Below are 12401 nucleotides of genomic sequence, written 5' to 3' on the forward strand. Positions count from 1 at the left end.
TAAATCCTTCTTATCTGTTCTCTTCTCCACTACTGCCAACTCCAGACTTTGCGCCTTCTGTCTCGCTGCACCCTACGCCTGGAATAAACTTCCTGAGCCCCTACGTCTTGCCCCATCCTTGGCCACCTTTAAATCTAGACTGAATGCCCACCTCTTTAACATTGCTTTTGACTCGTAACCACTCGCCTCCACCTACCCTCCTCTCCTACTTCCTGTACACATTAATTGATTTGATTACTTTATTTTTTGTCTATTAGATTGTAAGCTCTTTGAGCAGGGACTGTCTTTCTTCTATATTTGTGCAGCGCTGTGTACGCCTTGTAGCGCTATAGAAATGCTAAATAGTAGTAGTAGTAGCACCCCAAAAATTCTGAGGTTGCCTCTGTGGCAGTTTTCTCGTTCCCCGATTTTTTTCCTCCAGTCTCTCAACCTGGTTCTGCAGTCTCTCTCACTCCTTTCTCCTCATCCCACTCCACTTCTATGGCATTTTTCCCTCAACACTCCTCACTTGCTCTTGAAATGCTGCCATTGAGTCCTCTAGCCTCTTCACCGAGTTATTAATCTTGGCGTTAGCACATATCCACTCCATTCCAGATCGGCTTCCCCCTGCTCTTCCACAGCCACCACAGCAAGTGCCGTTCAGGGTCTGCTAGGACCTTTCCAGCCCTGTGCACATTTCTTTGGTCATAATTGCTTTGGCATCGAGACACTCTGATATCCATTGTAAATGCATGGAGGTGATTCAATATTCTCCAGAGGAACGGAGTCAGTGGAGCTCACTCAGGTGTGTCCATCCATTGTGCTCGGTGAACCAGTAGCCTCTTCTTTTCCTCATGTGAAAAACTGCATGCAGCAACTAGGTTCCTAGATGCCGGGGGGGGGGGGGGGGGGGGAAGAGAACCCCATCAAGTACTCAACCCCTCATTGCCAATGACTGTAGTGTCACTGCCAGCCATAGCCCCACCAAACCAAGGCCCTCAGGTCAAGGCTAGGGGCTCTCAGTGGGGGAAAAGGTCCTTAGACTGACCCTCAGAGCTCATTTAGCTAAAAAGGACACTACCCATGGGGCTAGAGTCAGCCCCGAAGAAGAATATCCTACTACCCCAGTCCATCCACACCATCTGTTGGAGGCAGAATACTGACCAGTTCCAGGGCTGCACCAGTCTTTATACTAGTGATGACAACACCATCTGCTGGTTCAGGAGAATAACCCACTTGTCTAGACTAGTCTAACTGGATAAGGAAATTTGATTTAAAAATGTATTTACAGCGCACCTACACAGATTATTTTGTGTACAGACACGTGTAACACCGTGCAGTTTTTTCACCCAGATTGATATATTACATACCGTGTAAAGCGAATGCTACATACCTGTAGAAGGTATTCTCCGAGGACAGCAGGCTGATTGTTCTCACTGATGGGTGACGTCCACGGCAGCCCCTCCAATCGGAACACTTTTCTAGCAAAGTCCTTTGCTAGTCCTCGCGCGCCCATGCGCGGCCGTCTTCCCGCCCGAACCGGCTCGTGTTCGTCAGTCCCATATGTAGCAAACAAAGCAAGGGAAGACACAACTCCAAAGGGGAGGCGGGCGGGTTTGTGAGAACAATCAGCCGGCTGTCCTCGGAGAATACCTTCTACAGGTATGTAGCATTCGCTTTCTCCGAGGACAAGCAGGCTGCTTGTTCTCACTGATGGGGTATCCCTAGCCCCCAGGCTCACTCAAAACAACAAACATGGTCAATTGGGCCTCGCAACGGCGAGGACATAACTGAGATTGACCTAACAACTTATCCAACTAACTGAGAGTGTAGCCTGGAACAGAATAAACATGGGCCTAGGGGGGTGGAGTTGGATTCTAAACCCCGAACAGATTCTGAAGCACTGACTGCCCAAACCGACTGTCGCGTCGGGTATCCTGCTGCAGGCAGTAATGAGATGTGAATGTGTGGACAGATGACCACGTCGCAGCTTTGCAAATCTCTTCGATAGTGGCTGACTTCAAGTGGGCTACCGACGCTGCCATGGCTCTAACATTATGAGCCGTGACATGACCCTCAAGAGCCAGCCCAGCCTGGGCGTAAGTGAAGGAAATGCAATCTGCTAGCCAATTGGATATGGTGCATTTCCCCTACAGCCACTCCCCTCCTATTGGGATCAAAAGAAACAAACAATTGGGCGGACTGTCTGTTGGGCTGTGTCCGCTCCAGACAGAAGGCCAATGCTCTCTTGCAGTCCAATGTGTGCAGCTCACGTTCAGCAGGGCAGAAATGAGGACGGGGAAAGAATGTTGGCAAGACAATTGACTGCTTCAGATGGAACTCAGACACAACCTTTGGCAAGAACTTAGGGTGAGTGCGGAGGACTACTCTGTTATGATGAAATTTGGTGTAAGGGGCCTGGGCTACCAGGGCCTGAAGCTCACTGACTCTACGAGCTGAAGTAACTGCCACCAAGAAAATGACCTTCCAGGTCAAGTACTTCAGATGGCAGGAGTTCAGTGGCTCAAAAGGAGGTTTCATCAGCTGGGTGAGAACGACATTGAGATCCCATGACATTATAGGAGGCTTGACGGGGGGCTTTGACAAAAGCAAACCTCTCATGAAGCGAACAACTAAAGGCTGTCCCGAGATCGGTTTACCTTCCACACGGTAATGGTATGCACTAATCGCGCTAAGATGAACTCTTACAGAGTTGGTCTTGAGACCAGACTCAGACAAGTGCAGAAGGTATTCAAGCAGGGTCTGTGTAGGACAAGAGCGAGGATCTAGGGCCTTGCTGTCACACCAGACGGCAAACCTCCTCCATAAAAAGAAGTAACTCCTCTTAGTGGAATCTTTCCTGGAAGCAAGCAAGATGCAGGAGACACCCTCTGACAGACCCAAAGAGGCAAAGTCTACGCTCTCAACATTCATGCCGTGAGAGCCAGAGACTGGAGGCTGGGATGCAGAAGCGCCCCTTCGTCCTGTGTGATGAGGGCCGGAAAACACTCCAATCTCCACGGTTCTTCGGAGGATAACTCCAGAAGAAGAGGGAACCAGATCTGACGCGGCCAAAAAGGAGTGATCAGAATCATGGTGCCTCGGTCTTGCTTGAGTTTCAACAAAGTCTTCCCCACCAGAGGTATGGGAGGATAAGCATACAGCAGACCTTCCCCCCAGTCCAGGAGGAAGGCATCCGATGCCAGTCTGCCGTGGGCCTGAAGCCTGGAACAGAACTGAGGGACTTTGTGGTTGGCTCGCGATGCGAAGAGATCCACCAAGGGGGTGCCCCACACCTGGAAGATCTGTCGCACTACCCTGGAATTGAGCGACCACTCGTGAGGTTGCATAATCCTGCTCAACCTGTCGGCCAGACTGTTGTTTACGCCTGCCAGATATGTGGCTTGGAGCACCATGCCGTGACGGCGAGCCCAGAGCCACATGCTGACGGCTTCCTGACACAGGGGGTGAGATCCGGTGCCCCCCTGCTTGTTGATGTAATACATGGCAACCTGGTTGTCTGTCTGAATTTGGATAATTTGGTGGGACAGCCGATCTCTGAAAGCCTTCAGAGCGTTCCAGACCGCTCGCAACTCCAGGAGATTGATCTGCAGATCGCGTTCCTGGAGAGACCAGCTTCCTTGGGTGTGAAGCCCATCGACATGAGCTCCCCACCCCAGGAGGGACACATCCGTAGTCAGCACTTTTTGCGGCTGAGGAATTTGGAAAGGACGTCCCAGAGTCAAATTGGACCAAATCGTCCACCAATACAGGGATTTGAGAAAACTCGTGGACAGGTGGATCACGTCTTCTAGATCCCCAGCAGCCTGAAACCACTGGGAAGCTAGGGTCCATTGAGCAGATCTCATGTGAAGGCGGGCCATGGGAGTCACATGAACTGTGGAGGCCATGTGGCCCAACAACCTCAACATCTGCCGAGCTGTGATCTGCTGGGACGCTCGCACCCGCGAGACGAGGGACAACAAGTTGTTGGTTCTCGCCTCTGGGAGATAGGCACGAGCCGTCCGAGAATCCAGCAGAGCTCCTATGAATTTGAGTTTCTGCACTGGGAGAAGGTGGGACTTTGGATAATTTATCACAAACCCCAGTAGCTCCAGGAGGCAAATAGTCATCTGCATGGACTGTAGAGCTCCTGCCTCGGATGTGTTCTTCACCAGCCAATCGTCAAGATATGGGAACACGTGTACCCCCAGCCTGCGAAGTGCCACTGCTACTACAGCCAAGCACTTCGTGATCACTCTGGGAGCAGAGGCGAGCCCAAAGGGTAGCACACAGTACTGGAAGTGACGTGTGCCCAGCTGAAATCGCAGATACTGTCTGTGAGCTGGCAGTATCGGGATGTGAGTGTAGGCGTCCTTCAAGTCCAGAGAGCATAGCCAATCATTTTCCTGAATCATGGGAAGAAGGGTGCCCAGGGAAAGCATCCTGAACTTTTCCTTGGCCAGATATTTGTTCAGGGCCCTTAGGTCTAGGATGGGACGCATCCCCCCTGTTTTCTTTTCCACAAGGAAGTACCTGGAATAGAATCCCAGCCCTTCCTGCCCGGATGGCACGGGCTCGACCGCATTGGCGCTGAGAAGGGCGGAGAGTTCCTCTGCAAGTACCTGCTTGTGCTGGAAGCTGTAAGACTGAGCTCCCGGTGGACAATTTGGAGGTTTTGAGGCCAAATTGAGGGTGTATCCTTGCCGGACTATTTGGAGAACCCACTGATCGGAGGTTATGAGAGGCCACCTTTGGTGAAAAACTTTCAACCTCCCTCCGACCGGCAGGTCGCCCGGCACTGACACTTGGATGTCGGCTATGCTCTGCTGGAGCCAGTCAAAAGCTCGTCCCTTGCTTTTGCTGGGGAGCCGAGGGGCCTTGCTGAGGCGCACGCTGCTGACGAGAGCGAGCGCGCTGGGGCTTAGCCTGGGCTGCAGGCTGTCGAGAAGGAGGATTGTACCTACGCTTACCAGAAGAGTAGGGAACAGTCTTCCTTCCCCCAAAAATCGTCTACCTGAAGAGGTAGAAGCTGAAGGCTGCCGGCGGGAGAACTTGTCGAAAGCGGTATCCCGCTGGTGGAGCTGCTCTACCACCTGTTCGACTTTCTCTCCAAAAATGTTATCCGCACGGCAAGGCGAATCCGCAATCCGCTGCTGGATCCTATTTTCCAGGTCGGAGGCACGCAGCCATGAGAGTCTGCGCATCACCACACCTTGAGCAGCGGCCCTGGACGCAACATCAAAGTTGTCATACACCCCTCTGGCCAGGAATTTTCTGCACGCCTTCAGCTGCCTGACCACCTCCTGAAATGGCTTGGCTTGCTCAGGAGGGAGCTTATCCACCAAGCCCGCCAACTGCCGCACATTGTTCCGCATGTGTATGCTCGCGTAGAGGTGGTAAGACTGGATTTTGGCCACGAGCATAGAAGAATGGTAGGCCTTCCTCCCAAAGGAGTCTAAGGTTCTAGAGTCCTTGCCCGGGGGCGCCGAAGCATGCTCCCTAGAACTCTTAGCCTTCTTTAGGGCCAAATCCACAACTCCAGAGTCGTAAGGCAACTGAGTGCGCATCAGCTCTGGGCCCCCATGGATCCGGTACTGGGACTCGATCTTCTTGGGAATGTGGGGATTACTTAATGGCTTGGTCCAGTTCGCCAGCAATGTCTTTTTCAGGACATGATGCATGGGTACTGTGGACGCTTCCTTAGGTGGAGAAGGATAGTCCAGGAGCTCAAACATTTCAGCCCTGGGCTCGTCCTCCACTAGCACCGGGAAGGGGATGGCCGCAGACATCTCCCAGACAAAGGCCGCAAAAGAGAAAGCTGCCTTTCAGGGGAGGGAGTGGGATCAGAAGGCAGGCCATCAGACTCCTCGTCAGAGAAATATCTGATGTCCTCCTCCTCCCACGAGGCCTCACCATCGGTATCAGACACAAGTTCACGGGCCTGTGTCTGAAGCCGTGCCCGGCTCAACTCCGTGGAACCACGGCCACGGGTGTGAACGTCGAGAGGTAGACTCCCTCGCCCGCACCGGCGAAGCTCCCTCCGCCGACGTCGTCAGGGAGCCTTCCTGGGAGGCGACCGCAGTCGGTACCGCAAGCGGCACCGATGTTGGAGACCTCACCCCGGGCAAGGGGCCAGCCGGCGCCTTACTCGACGGTACCGGTGGCGCAAGCACCCCCGATACCGGAGGGGAAGGGCACAACAGCTCTCCCAGGATCTCTGGGAGGACGGCCCGGAGACTCTCGTGCAGAGCGGCTGTAGAGAAAGACATGGAAGCCGATGCAGGTGTCGATGTCAGAGTCTGTTCCGGGCGTGGAGGCTGTTCCGGGCTGTCCAAAGTGGAGTGCATCGACACCTCCTGAACAGAGGGTGAGCGGTCCTCTCGGTGCCGATGCCCACTGGGTGCCGACTCCCTCGGCGACCCAGAGCTCTCGGTACCGACACGGGAAGGAGACCGGTGTCTATGCTTCTTTGACTTCTTCAAACGAAGCATGTCACCGGAGCTTCCCGGCACCGACGAGGAGGACGTAGAATCCAGCCGTCGCTTCCTCGGGGCCGAGGCCGAAGAAGGTCGGTCTCGGGGGGGCTGTACCGCAGGAGCCCTCAGGGTAGGGGGAGACCCACCCGAAGGCTCACCGCCACCCCAGTCGAAGCACCACCGTCCGACGACATCAGCAGAAGTGGAGGTCCCGGTACCACCGACGCCGACTTCCGATGTCTCGGCCCCGATGCAGAGGGTCGATGCCTCGATGCAGTCGCGGCCGAGGACGGAGGTCTTGACGCTGCCGACGTCAATGCACTCGATACTCCCGGTGCCGATGCCGACGAAGAGCCCAAGAACAAAACGTTCCACTGGGCCAATCTCGCTGAGTCCTTTTTTGTAAAAGGGCGCAAAGACTACAGGCCTGCGGGCGGTGCCCAGCCCCCAGACACTGAAGACACAACGCGTGCCTGTCAGTGAGCGAGATTACCCGGGCGCACTGGGTGCACTTCTTGAAGCCGCTGGGAGACTTCGATGACATGGGCGGAAAAATCACGCCGGCGAAATCAAAACTCGTAATTGTGGTAAGGCACCAAAAAAGAGGGGAAAAAAAATTCGACCCGAGGCCTCAAAAGGGCCTACCCCGAAAACGAAAAGAAACTTAACGGGGCAAAAACTGGAAATACCGGAAGGGGAAAAAAGACCGAAAAGGCCTTCTTCCGAAATCCTTTTCCCTTTTTTTTTTTTTTTAGCGAAAGAGCCAAAAAGACGCGCGAGGTCGACTTAAGGGGCGCGAACGGCGTAACACGACCGTACCGAGCGCGGACAAAAGAAGACTGACGAACACGAGCCGGTTCGGGCGGGAAGACGGCCGCGCATGCGCGGTGCGCATGGGCGCGCGAGGACTAGCAAAGGACTTTGCTAGAAAAGTGTTCCGATTAGAGGGGCTGCCGTGGACGTCACCCATCAGTGAGAACAAGCAGCCTGCTTGTCCTCGGAGAAAAGACTTTATTTTTTGAAAAAAAAAAAATATATAAAACATTTCCATCCTTTTCTAAAAAATGACATTTCCTTCTAATATAAACAGTCTTATAGACAATTTTTTTTGTTTTACCTTTTCATTACTCTTCACAGGATAAAACACACATACCTTATCTTCCCTTCCTACTTTTCACGTCACTGACTGACCCTAACACCGCCGAAGCGGGAGGGGTACAAAGCTGCCCTACAGCCGCAAGAAGCGGGAGGGAGCGCTGGCAGAATTTAGGTCTCAATCCAGCCCTGTCAAATGGATGGGAGAGGAATGCAGCAGCTCACTGTAACACAAAATCGTCTCAACTCCTGCAGAATCCAATTGAAAAAACTTGAACACGAAGTCCTCCTGAACAGGAACTGAAGACTAAACTTGAACCTGAAATGCAACCAGAATATAAACAGTACAGATATCTGGGAGGGGCTATGGATTGATCAGCTATGATTAATGGAAAGAAGATTATCAGGTATGATACATAATTTTACCTTCCATATCATCATGCTGATCAATCCATAGACTGGTGGGATGTACCGAAGCAGTACTCACCCAGGGCGGGACATAGAAATCCCTGACCGCAACACTGAAGCTCCAAACCGGGCCTCCGCCCGAGCAGCCACAGTCAAGCGGTAATGCCTGGAGAAGGTATGAGCCGATGCCCAAGTTGCCACCTTGCAAATCTCTTCCAAGGAGACGGACCCGGCCTCTGCCATCGAGGCCGCCTGCGCTCTAGTGGAGTGAGCCTTCAGCTGGATAGGCGGCATCTTCCCCGCGGCCACATAAGCCGCTGCAATGGTTTCCTTGACCCATCGTGCTACTGTAGGCTTGGCAGCCTGCAGACCCTTACGAGGACCTGCGAACAGCACAAACAGATGATCCGACTTCCGGAAATCATTGGTCACTTCCAAGTATCTGATGATGACTCGTCTCACATCTAGATATTTGAGAGCAGAGTACTCCTCTGGGTAGGCCTCCCTACGAAAGGAGGGTAGGCAGAGCTGCTGATTCACATGGAAGCGAGAAACAATCTTGGGCAGGAAGGAAGGCACCGTGCGAATAGACACTCCTGCCTCAGTGAACTGCAGGAAGGGCTCTCGACATGATAGCGCCTGGAGCTCGGAAACTCGTCTGGCTGAAGTGATAGCCACCAAAAAGACTGCTTTCAACGTCAGGTCTTTCAGAGATGCCCTCGACAAGGGTTCAAAAGGCGGCTTCTGCAATGCTCTTAGCACCAGGTTGAGATTCCACGCAGGCGATTAACTCCCTTGAGAAAGCGCACCACATCTGGCTGCGAAGCCAGGGAAACACCCTTAAGGCGGCCCCTGAAGAAAGCCAGAGCCGCTACCTGGACTTTAAGGGAACTGAGCGACAGGCCTTTCTCCAGACCTTCTTGCAGGAACGCCAGCACTGAAGAAATTGGAGCAGTGAAGGGAGAAAGTGAGCCTGCCTCACACCACGATGCAAAGGTACGCCAAACCCTGGCGTAAGCAGTAGAAGTAGAGCGCTTCCTCGCTCTCAGCATAGTGGCGATGACCTTGTCTGAGAAGCCCTTCTTCCTCAGACGCTGCCGCTCAATAGCCAGGCCGTAAGACCAAAGGGAGAGGGATCCTCCATCACCACGGGACCCTGATGCAACAGGCCCGGCCCCGCTGGCAGCCGCAGAGGGCCGTCCACTGAGAGCCTGATCAAGTCCGCATACCAGGGACATCTGGGCCAGTCTGAAGTTACTGTGGTCCACTCGCCCAGAAACGAGGACAGGCGTCCTCCAATCTGCACTGGGCCATGGACCAAGACCCCGTCATTGGGTACGAGACCCTGGGGGAGGACCGGAGGGCGTACCTCCGGGACGGCGGTCTCTGCGAAAGGAATGCTGCTTGGGGGAGAAGTTCCTTTTGAAGGAAGAGGGGGCAGAGGAGCCCGACTTGCCCGGGCGATACCGACAGGCTTCCTGAAACCTTCCTTTGGAGAAACCGGGGCGAGCACCACTGGCCCAAGCCCTGACCTCTGGTAACCTCTTGCCCTTAGACTTGCCGAGATCGGTCACAATTTTGTCCAGGTTGCCTGTCGACCCCAAAGAGCAGCTTGCCTTTAAAAGGCAACTTAGCCAGGCGAGACTTAGAGGCGTGGTCAGCAGACCAATGCTTCAGCCAAAGCCCACACCGTGCAGAGACTGTCTGAGCCATACCTTTAGCCGAGACTTAGAGGCGTGGCCAGCAGACTAATGCTTCAGCCAAAGCCAATGCCTTGCAGAGACTGTCTGAGCCATACCTTTAGCCGAGGCTCTCAAGACATCATACAGCAAGTCTGCCAAATAAGCCAAGCCCGATTCCAGGGCCGGCCAATCAGCCCTCAAGGAAGGATCCGAGGGGGAAGCCCGCTGCACAATCGTCAGGCACGCCCTGGCCACATAGGAGCCGCAAACTGAGGCCTGCAAACTTAAAGCAGCCGCCTCGAAGGACGACCTTAGGGCCGCCTCCAGTCTTCTGTCTTGGGCGTCCTTTAGGGCCGTGCCACCTTTCACCAGCAACGCCGTTTTCTTAGTCACCGCAGTGATTAAAGAATCCACGGTAGGCCAAAGAAAGGCCTCCCGTTCACCTTCAGGCAAGAGGATAGAGGCGGGACATAGCCCTAGCCACTTTGAGGCTCACTTCTGGGACATCCCATTGAGCCGAAATCAAGGTGCGCATGGCCTCATGCACGTGGAAGGTTCTAGGCGGGCGCTTCGTCCCCACCATAATGGCGGAGCCAACAGAGGCTGAGGGAGAGACGTCCTCCGGAGACGAAATCTTCAAAATGCTCATGGCCTGCACTAACAGGTTGGGCAAATCCTCTGAGCGAAAGATCCGCGCTGCAGAGGGGTCATCCGCTCCATCCGAGTGGGAATCCGTCTCCTCCAAGGAATCCCCAAAGGACCGTTGGGAGAACTCAGATACGCTGCCCTCATCTACATCAGAGGAGACAGAGTCCTCTAGGGCCTGGAAATCCACCCAAGGGCATTTGCTTCCGGAGGCCTCAATCCCTTTATCGGACAAGGGAGCAGGGGCAAGGCCCTTCAGGTTCAGACCATTGAGCTGAAATAAGCTCCTGGATGGAGTCATGCACAGGAAAGGCTTGAGCAGACTTCTTAGTACTCACCATCCTCGGATTACCAAAGGAGGCCTCGCCCTTGGCAGGATCATCAATCGAGAGGGCCTGCAAGGCGTCCGAAATGAGCGCTGTCAGCTCCTAGCGGTGGAAAATCCTCACCGCATTGGGATCATCCAGATCCAGTGGCAAACCGGCACTTTCCTCTGGCTCTTCAGACCATGAGGCCCTGCCAGAACCCTCAGAATCCACACCGCCCGACCACAGAGGGGAAAAGGGAAGTGCGCCACTCTCCGACGGAGAATTTACCTGTCTGTGTTTTGCGTCTTTCCAACACTCGGGGGAATCAGCCAGCCCCAGGCCATCAACACCTGGGGGGAAACCAGGCAGCAGTGCAGTGTCAGACACGTGTGGCAGAGCTCTTTTCAGCATGAAAGCTTTATGCATTAAAAGCACAAACTCCGGGGAGAAACACTCATGCTGACCCTCCATCTCCAAATCAGGAGAAACGGGAACAGGAGCTCCTCTGGTAGCTTCCAACCGAGGCATCCCCCTGCACTCAGACACCTCTGCAACAGCGAGGGTCAAGGCGTGCGGCGCTTCCAAAATGGCGCCCGCTGCCAGCTCCATTGAGTGGGAAGAATCATCGCTCGCCATGCTCGTATCAGCTCTAGCGTCTAAAGAACACGTCTTACAGAACCCCGCTGCTGATCTACATTTACCACAACGGCAGCAGCGTTTAACTGCTTCAGCAGCCATCGTCCGACGGAATTATATAAGTAAAATGGCGGCTTTGTGCCAAAACTTACCCCGATCGGAACGGTGTCCGCGGGACCTCCCCGGAGGAGCTGGGCATCACTCTCACCTCAAAAGACCGAGTCAAACGAGCTCCGGTCAAGCTGCACGTGGAAAATAGCCTCAGAATAGCCACGCAGAACCAATGCGTATTCCTTTTTTTTTTTTTTTTTTTTTAACGCTGTGAGGAAATTTGGAGGCAAACAGCAACAGAGGTACTCCGGTACGTAGGGGGACGGGTAAGGCAGGGTGAACCTATATGCCTTCAAAGTGGGCACCACCAGCCACAACACCCCTGCTTCAACTGGCAAAAGCACAGGAGCCACCCCAGGCAGAATTTTTCCAGGAGCTGATTAAGCTACGTCCACACCTGCTGGGAGATAGAGCAATACTGAAGGCAGATGGAGCAAGCCATCCATAGAGCACTATGGTTTTTCAGTGTTCTCTATCTCCACCTGTTGGTAGGCGGACATAACCCATCAGTTAATGGATTCATCTGCTGCTGATGACAAGAAAGCTCCAATCAAACTATGCCCTTAGGAACACCTATGTGGAGATCATGTAAAAAGCAGGTGCTATATTTCAGTGCGCCTACTCTTTATGCAATTTCATAACACCCATTGTCTATGTGTAAAACATGCTTTACATATGGACCAATTTTATAAAATATTTTTGAATCTTCTGGCCTCTTATCAAGCTGCGCTAGTGGCTTCTGGTGCGGTAATGCCGAACAAAGCCCATTTACTTTGAATGGGCTCCATCAGCATTGCCACGCGGCTCGATAAAAAGAAGAGGGCCTTGATGTCTAATTGCTCACTCATGATCAAAAGCAAACTCTGGCGCTAGAGGCTGTTAATGCCATACTAGCGCCAGAGTTTGCAGCCGACCCATGATCAGAGCCCTTGAGCGCTTGAAACGGCGCACTCGAGGGCTCTCAGCGCAAGTAGCATGCAAATGCATGCTAAACAGGGCTTCTTAGCGCAATTAGCTTGCAAATGCACGCTAATTGGCGCTTAACGCATTCATCATCT

At 53.5% G+C, this 12401-nt stretch overlaps 1 protein-coding gene across 1 annotated transcript in view; it reads right to left on the bottom strand.

Annotated features, from left to right (window-relative positions):
- DBF4 (DBF4 zinc finger) overlaps positions 1-12401 on the bottom strand; it is a gene marked incomplete in the record, with an annotated part of 201998 nt that overhangs the window by 141917 nt on the left and 47680 nt on the right.

This window comes from Microcaecilia unicolor, chromosome 1, assembly GCF_901765095.1.
Source record: "Microcaecilia unicolor chromosome 1, aMicUni1.1, whole genome shotgun sequence".
Taxonomy (NCBI): Eukaryota; Metazoa; Chordata; class Amphibia; order Gymnophiona; family Siphonopidae; genus Microcaecilia; species Microcaecilia unicolor.